The sequence below is a fragment of the Rattus norvegicus genome, chromosome 2, assembly GCF_036323735.1.
Source record: "Rattus norvegicus strain BN/NHsdMcwi chromosome 2, GRCr8, whole genome shotgun sequence".
Classification (NCBI taxonomy): Eukaryota; Metazoa; Chordata; class Mammalia; order Rodentia; family Muridae; genus Rattus; species Rattus norvegicus.
In genome coordinates, this window is record NC_086020.1 from 106,225,922 (window position 1) to 106,235,241 (window position 9,320).

General features: G+C 40.3%; 1 pseudogene; it reads left to right on the forward strand.

Moving 5' to 3' along the window:
• The first annotated feature begins 6,518 nt into the window (after positions 1-6,518).
• On the forward strand, positions 6,519-7,370 carry Cnn3-ps1 (calponin 3, pseudogene 1; annotated as a pseudogene).
• The last annotated feature ends 1,950 nt before the right edge of the window (positions 7,371-9,320 follow it).

Below are 9,320 nucleotides of genomic sequence, written 5' to 3' on the forward strand. Positions count from 1 at the left end.
CTATACTAAATACATGGTGTATGAAGCAACTGAATAAAATAAATATATGTATGATAACATCAACAAAATTCCTTAGCTTGGGATCTTCTTAGATTATTTCCTTGTGTTTGCCTCCTTAGAATAAGACATCAAAGCACAGAAACACCTTCAGCTAGCAAGGTCTATTTGGTGATTCACATGAAATGTCCCCCCATAACCTCGCATGTTTGGACAGTGGGTCTCCAGCTAGTGGTGCTGTTTGGGAAAAACACAACTTTTAGGAGGAGAAGCCTTGTTGGTTTAAGTGACCCTTGAGGTTTTCTGTCTTAGCTTTACTTTCTGTTCACTGTCAGCTCCTGTAAATTCAATGTAACCAGCCACCTTCTGGTTGGCCTATCACTTGGGTAGACTGTTTGCCTTCAAGCTATATGCCAAAATATACAAATAAACCCTTTCTTCTCTAAGTTTCTGGTTGTCAAATGTTTGATCACAGAATGGAGATAAAAAATCTCTCTCTCCCTTTCTCTCTCACTGATTTCCATTCTCACTTAGAATCCTATTCAAAGCTAAGAGCCATGAATTCCTTATAGTATGCAGTTGGCACATGACCACAGCAGAAATCTCATCCTCTGTTGGCAAGTTTTCTACCACTGAAGCTATTTTCACAGTGATGTTAAGGGTAAAGGAAATGGGAAAAAAGAAAGGATATGGGAGTAAGAGAGTAGACAGAAGGAGTGAACTTTGTCCTGTGTTTTCGTTTTGAAGGACCATGTGAGATACAGAGTTTTTCTAAGTGTTGAATACAAGATGTCAAATTTAAGGACCAGGTCTGAGGCACTGGTTAGCACAGATCAAATAAGGCAGTCCCCAAGCAGGCTGTCAGTGTTCCACAGCTAAGCAACAGAGATGCAGGGAACCAAAATGAGTCTAAAGTCAGGATAGGCAAAGAGATGACAGAAAAAGTATACTGTCCCACCAGAAGTTGGGGACAGGGCAGTCAGTAAGTACAGTTAATGAGTCTTGGCTTCCTTTTTAAGAACTGAAATGTGAAAAAAGTTAAGCTAGTATTTGGGATACCAGTGTAAAGCAATGTGAGGGCTAATCATACCAGAAAGTCCAGTGAGCAGAAACTGATGCTTCCTGACTAAGCACACAAAGTCTGGCTCTCTTTTCATCCACTTGCCTCAGTAGAGACTTCTCAAAAGTTAGCAGGAAGGACTGTGGGTGACTCGTTATCCTCACAGCTCTTGAACAATTATATCTCCCTGCAAGTGGTGAACAGGAAATAGGATGTATAAGAGTCTAGGATTTGGAAAAACTTCACCTAGGCTTGGCAGGACTCCTTAGTGGTAGAATCTCCCAGGATTCTGTTCTGCATTACTTTAACATTAAATGGAAGCCTCCAACAGACTATGTTCTGTGTTTTTAAAACATGCTGGAGTTTGCCAAGTGTTTAATTTATATTTTGGACAAAATGGTAGCATCAAAATTGATGGTTTTTTTTTTTAGTAAATACTAATTAAAGATGTGCAAGAGAGAAGATTTGCATTTATATGATACCAAAAGAAATTACCTTCTAAGGACAAACACAAATGTTATAAAGGATCTTTTCCATTACATTGTTAGGATCCTTATGCTGTGGCTGTTCACCATAGCTCAGTGCTTCTGTATTAGGACCCCGCAGTGGATGGAGGCAGTATTTATTAGCAACATGAGTTGCTACCAGCTAAACAACACTGGGATCAAATATGACTCAAGCGATTTTTAACACTGGTTAATGTAAAGCCCAACCATCTCTGTTTTTGAAGAAACTCCTTTTGTTTGTTTGTTTTTTGTTTGTTTGTTTGTTTTTCAAGACCAGGGGCTAAATTCCAACTCCAGAAAGAAAACTACAAAGTCCACTTGTGCAAACTTCTACAAAACTGGATCAGCATTTCAGCTCTGGAAAAAAGTCATCCTTTTGTCTGTTTTCTTATGCAAAGCCAGTGACTCCAAACAAAACTCTGAATTCTTAACAGTTCCTATTCCGTTAAGGCCTCAGATAGTTATCATTGATGTTAGTGCACTCAGGCTGCTATTACAAAATATCCTCCAATATACCCTTTATAAACAACACATATTCTTTTCTCACAGTGCTAGAGTCTGGCAAGTTTAAGTTCAAAGTGACTACAGATTCGGTGTCTATTGACAGCCTGTTCATCATTGATGACAACCACTATCCTGACTTAGTAGACACTGTGAACAAACTCCCTCAGACCTCTTCCAAGGGCTGAAGTCCAAGCATAATTGTGACCTTATTAAACTTTTAAAGGCCCCATTTCCCAACACTACTGTATGGGAAATGAAGTCTCAATGTATATCAGAAATTAAGGGCATAAAGATTCAGTCCATACCCAGTATTGCTGATTCACACTTTTTTTTTTATTTTTTTTTAATTAACTTGAGTATTTCTTACATACATTTCGAGTGTTATTCCCTTTCCCGGTTTCCGGGCAAACATCCCCCTCCCCCCTCCCCTTCCTTATGGGTGTTCCCCTCCCAACCCATCCCCCATTGCCACCCTCCCCCCAACAGTCTAGTTCACTGGGGGTTCAGTCTTAGCAGGACCCAGGGCTTCCCCTTCCACTGGTGTTCTTACTAGGATATTCATTGCTACCTATGAGGTCAGAGTCCAGGGTCAGTCCATGTATAGTCTTTAGGTAGTGGCTGAGTCCCTGGAAGCTCTGGTTGCTTGGCATTATTGTACATATGGGGTCTCGAGCCCTTTCAAGCTCTTCCAGGTCTTTCTCTGATTCCTTCAACGGGGGTCCTATTCTCAGTTCAGTGGTTTGCTGCTGGCATTCGCCTCTGTATTTGCTGTATTCTGGCTGTGTCTCTCAGGAGCGATCTACATCCGGCTCCTGTCAATCTGCACTTCTTTGCTTCATCCATCTTGTCTAATTGGGTGGCTGTATATGTATGGGCCACATGTGGGGCAGACTCTGAATGGGTGTTCCTTCAGTCTCTGTTTTAATCTTTGCCTCTCTCTTCCCTGCCAAGGGTATTCTTGTTCCCTTTTAAAGAAGGAGTGAAGCATTCACATTTTGATCATCCATCTTGAGTTTCATTTGTTCTAGGCATCTAGGGTAATTCAAGCATTTGGGCTAATAGCCACTTATCAATGAGTGCATACCATGTATGTCTTTCTGTGATTGGGTTAGCTCACTCAGGATGATATTTTCCAGTTCCAACCATTTGCCTACGAATGTCATAAAGTCATTGTTTTTGATAGTTGAGTAATATTCCATTGTGTAGATGTACCACATTTTCTGTATCCATTCCTCTGTTGAAGGGCATCTGGATTCTTTCCAGTTTCTGGCTATTATAAATAAGGCTGCTGATTCACACTTTTAAATCAAAACCTCTAAAGTAACCCTGATCTTGAAACCAATGAATAGCCCAAGTAATAAACAACCAATCCACATATCCCTTGTATAAAACAGAGCATCAAGTTGTGGGGGTGGTTCTGATGCTCTGATTAGGAATGAGTATTGAAGGTCCTGTTCTCCAGTTGGTTATGATTCACTAATTAAGACGATATCTGGTAATGAACGGGCAGAAGAGGTGGACCCAGTTTCCTCGAAAGCATGCAAGCAGACTCAGGGGTAAGAAAAAGAGCTGCCATACTTTGGAGAGTCACCAACCATGTGAGATCTCGTGTGGAGTGGCCATTGGGTGCTTCTCTGACTGGGCCGGTGATAGCAGGTAGGAGATTAGAAAAGCAAATAAGCTGGGGGAAGATTTAGGGTATGAAGCCAGGAATAAAGGTAAATGAGTAACTAAACTGAGGGCAGAATTAGAGGTATTGGGCTGGGAGTTAAGATAATGGCACATTAGCTGCAGGAGGCTTTGAGCTAAAAAGCATTTAAAAATAAGTGTGTGTGTGTGTGTGTGTGTGTGTGTGTGTGTCTGTGTCTGTGTCTGTGTCTGTGTCTGTGTCTGTGTCTGTGTCTGTGTCTGTGCCTGTGTCTGTGTCTGTGTCTGTGTCTGTGTCTGTGTCTGTGTCTGTGTGTGTTTCATCCAAAGACCCAAGGGAACCTAGACGGGGCAGGTATCATGAAGTCAACCCAGAACTTAAAGCAGGGTAGTAGAAACTACATACTATATCAAGTATTTGGGGAGTCCAGCAGCATAAGGTGCTCTTTTCTAGTTATTGTTTGTCCTTTTTGTCCCCACCTCTATTCTTCATTTATTCCAACTCAATTTATTCCAACTCAATTTATTCCAACTCAATTTATTCCTGTAAGGGAAAACATAAACATAACATAAACAGTATGTCTGGAATGCCCACTAGTTTAATGATGGGTCTGGCTAGTGAAAGGTACCAGTAAGAGGTGGAATATTTAATGAGCAAAAGTGTGAGTTCCTATTTCTGAGTCCCTCCCTGTCTAGCCTCACTTTCTGTCATGAACTTATTTCTGTTCTGCAACTTGCCTTAACACTATGATTCTCCTTTGGATCTATGTATAGTAGTAGGTTCCAGCAATTGCTAATCTTTGGATCCTTTGTCTGTTCCATTGATCCAACCTAAGTAGTGATGATAGGTCTCTCTGTTAAGTCTAATACTTTTGAATATAGCACATGCTTTCCCTATTGCTTTCTGCCATATAGCTTGCAAATTCATATTATTGCACAAAACATGTGCAAAGGAGGCAGATCCAAACAGAGATAATAATGTTCACATTACCAAAACTCTTAAAAGTTGTACACACTACTATACAAATAGTTCATAAGATAAATAACAGAACTCCATACAAAGTAAGTGCTCGCTGGATTCTAGGAACACTATGTTTAAAGGATGAAGATAGTCATATGTGGGAACAAGGCAGGAAAGCTTTCAGAGAAAGTAAGCTTTGAATTGGCCTTAAAGGGTGAGCTAGAGATGTAGCTCAGTTGGTAAAGTGCTTGCCTAACATGCCCTGGTTCCATCCTCAGTGAGCATAAATCTAGCATGGTGGCACACACATGTAGTCCTAGCACTTGGCAGGTAGAAACTAGAGATTCAGAAGTTGAAGTTCAAAATGAACTCACTTTTTTCCAAAACAAGAAGGAGGAGGAGGAGGAGGAGGAGGAGGAGAAGAAGAAGAGGAAGAAGAAGAAGAAGAAGAAGAAGAAGAAGAAGAAGAAGAAGAAGAAGAAGAAGAAGAAGAAGAAGAAGAAGAAGAAGAAGAAGAAGTTGAATTTCATTCTTGCCAATACAGATAGTTCTTGGTCAGCCTGAGATAGACAAAACATGAGAGAGAGAGAGAGAGAGAGAGAGAGAGAGAGAGAGAGAGAGAGAGAGAGAGAGAGAAAGAGAGACAGAGACAGAGACACAGAGAGGGACACAGAGAGAGACACAGAGAGAGAGACACAGAGAGAGACAGAGAGAGACAGAGAGACAGAGACAGACACGGAGATAGACACAGAGATAGACACAGAGACACAGAGACAAAGACAAAAGTGAGTTACACTTGGGTCAAAGAAAAAAGAAAGAAAGCAAAAAGGACACCATTGTTGTGAAAAAATCACAACAATGGAAGGAAAGGACATAGGGAGTAAACATATTGACTAAACACTGGTAAATACCTCATTGACTTTTGCCAAAGTATCCTGGTTTTTTGTTTGTTTGGTTGGTTTGGTTTCACTTTTTTTAATCAGATAAGTTGGTTGAGGTTGGGGTATAAATGTAAAATGTCCTCCACATCTCATGTGTTCCTAGCTGGTGGCATCATTGGTGGTTATAGAACTTTTAGTAAGTGGAGTCTTACTGGAAGAAGTTGGTCACTGGGGATTAAAGTTTATGGCCAGCCCTACATTCTATCTGCTTGCTGTTCCTGACTTGGAACGTAATAAGACCAGACTGCTTCTGCCCCTGCCATGACTGTATCCCCTTGAAGGGAAAGCCAAAACAAACCCTTCTTCACTTAAGCTGCAGTAGAAAAGGAACTAATTCAGTTGGTAATGAACATTTCAAGTCAATTATCTTAGAGAAAAAAATCTCTTCTTCCATATGACTTAGCCTTTTCTTTGAATTTTTCAAAACAAGCCAACCAAACTTTTCAGATAATATCTGATATGATCCAAAATTAACATGTTGCCACACACCTGCAACAAAGAGCTTTAGACAACTGTCTAACTCCCTCACAATCAGTTTAGTCCTGAGCCTGTGCTTCACTGGGAAACCTTTTGGAGGGAGGAGATGTAGTCATTCAGATGCTCTTGTTTCATTAAGCCTACTAAAAATTTTTTAAAAGATGGATTGTCAAGAAAGTGGGCCGCACTCCACAGTATCCCTCAGATTCCAGAGGACTGGAGTCCAACCAAACTTCAGATGGAGCATCATCTTCTTCTGCATCCCTCAGCTGCATTCCAGCTTCTCATGCACCTTGTAGAGGAGTGAGCTTGTGCATCTCCAGGCTAGGGGCAGAAGCTAACTGACTACCTCGCCATACCCATCACCCCCACACCCCTAGTCCAAGCACAGCCCTTTCCAGTAATCAGAACCATCGTAACAATGCTTCAACAAGGGCACTTCCTACTGCCTCTCTGCTGAGGTCAAGAACAAGATTACATAACAAGTATGCTGAGGGGAGGGGGGACGACAGGGGGCATCTGCTCAACTTCATATAAGAGGTGACAAGCAAGAACATTTGCACCAGCTTCCAGGTGGGTCTGAAAGAAGACATCATCCACAGCAAACTCATTTGAAAAAAGCGCCGGGCTCTGTCAACCAATCCTTACCAAATGAGCCTCAGTTGCCGAGTATCTGCAACTTTATTAAAGCTACACAGGCCTATGATATGAAGTCCCATAACATATTTGAAGCAAATGACACTATTGAGAATGGCAATATGACCCAGGGTCAGACTATACTAGTGATTCTAGCAGGCCTGGTGTAAACAAAAGCATTCCATACAACCATTGAGATTGGCATTATGTATGTAGACAAACAAAGCAAGACATATTTGATGAAGGCAAATTAAACTGTAATTGGTTTACAGACGGGAACAAACAAGTGTACCAGCAAGGGTGGGATGTTAGTGCTGGGTACTGAAGAGACATCTACAACCAAAAGCTAAAATTACAGCCAGTGGATAACTCAACCATTTTCTACAAACAGATACCAACTAGGTTGTTTCCCAAAAAAGGAATGAGCATGTAAGGGCATGGGTGTCAAATGTATGACCCCAACTTCTGTGCCTTTCCCACAAACCTGTCATTCACAACAAAAGCCAGGGTACAGAAAAAATGGTTTGGAGAAAAGTGGAGGTGATTATCAGGCAAAATACCTCTGTGGATATCATGGTGAGTACTTGGATGACTATCCTCAAGAATACAGATATAGTGATGACCAGGGCATTGGATATTAGAATCACACACAGAAGAGCAGTATTTAAGTCCATTGTTTTTATCTAGTGAGATCCAACCTAGCCTTGAGAAATTCTTTTCTTGTCTACCTAAAACAATATTATACTTATTGTACCTTTAAAAAACTGCCTTACATACATTCCTTATTCCTTTTTCTGCCTTCTCCCCATATAGTTGCATTTAGTGCTGGAACAATTAAATCCCATAGGATAACCAATACCTTGTGTATGAAGTCAAGGGAACGCTATGAAAGGACAGACAGTTCTTTGATTGAAGATCTATGCATTGTTTTACAATCTTATACTTAAACTGATATTTTCAAACAATAGGAAAGTATTTCTTTTTTATAGTTTAGTGTACATCTGGCATGACACAGAAGACTAAAATTATAGTGTGCTAAATGTGGTCTTTGCCAACCAAATCTAAGATGCAGAGTTCAGAACTTGACACTGATCTTTCTCTACAGTACTGTCTGCTACGTTTTTAAGAAAGTCACAATCAGTATGTGTCTGTGACTATGTTCTGTACTCATTCTCTTCCTTAAGCTGACGAGGTACTTTCCAAGTGGTGCTTTTAAGGTGTATATACAAAAATGTCCACAGACATGTATGTTAGGGTGCTATGCCTGCAGACTTAGTTTGTACTAATGCATCACTGTAGAGTTGCTCTGGTTCCTTCAAGTATATTTATTGCTACATTTCTCACCATAAACTTATCTCATTGTATTTTTATAAATAAATATTTTTTGAAAAAATTTAGAAAAGATAGGCTTCTGCTTGTGTAGTCCAATGTTTCTTTTAGTTGAGTCTCCTTTATACAGGGTCCTTGGCAAAGATGTCTGATAGTCTTGTCTCTATCTATTTCAAACACTTTAAATGGCATGTGCAGATTAAAATAACCTTATCCTGCTGTGCACACAGGGTCCAAGACTGTTTATCAGACCCGTATGGAAACAGGGAAATGATAAAGACAGCAGAGAGAAGAACGAATACAGGAAATGCAACGAACCCTGTGAAGGTTCAGGTAAATCGAGATGAATACAAATTATAGAAAATTGCTGACTACCAAGGAAACAGCTACTTAAATTCAGTCACTTCCTGGCTTCCATTGAGAAATCTGAGTACATTTAACACTGGAAGGAGTGTGTGGGGATTCAGCTATTTAGGGCTATTCTGAGCAAGAGCAGCTGTGCTCTGTGTTCTGAAACACATGGCTCAACAGTTATAAAGGACAGGATCAGGAAAACATGCAAGGTATATTTGAGTTGGCAATTTTGAGATTCCTTAAAAGTTCTGTCATGCAAAAATAATTGCTGATAACAAACATGACAAATATTTGTCATTGAGGAAAAGATTTTCAACTAGCACGTGAACTGGAATAGAAGTGGGTGTGGAATTTCCTCAGAATAGCCTGGTTCAGTTCACTCTCCTCAGCAGAGCCACTCCTTGGAACAATAGTTCCAAGGTAGTTATCCTGGTAGTTATGTTTGGAAGAAAAAATCAGGGTGGGGGTAAATCACAATCCATGTACAACATGGGTCCTTTCTTAGGGCATGAATGAGATTCCTGGAGAAATTCACATTTCTTTGGAGTTCATTGTTCAACAGTCTGATATTCAGATTTAAAGACAGTGTCTCTTTTTAGACGATCTTTATTTCTGCCAGTGGTTATACGAGGAGCTTGGAAGTAGACAAACCTGCCCTTTGGCCTCATGGAGGTTGCAGAATTGTATACTGAAAATAAGCAAGGCACATGAAATAATTTTAACACTGACACTAAAATCTGTAAAAACATGTCAAGAAAATTCTCTCAATGGGAACAGTTCTGACCATCTAACCCCAAGCCTCTTTGAAGAATTCCTCTGTGTCTTCAGAAGTGGTTCCATTTGTTGCTTTCAGAAAGTGTGTGACCTTTCATTCCTAAGATCCTGGTTTTCAAGGATTTGACACAGTT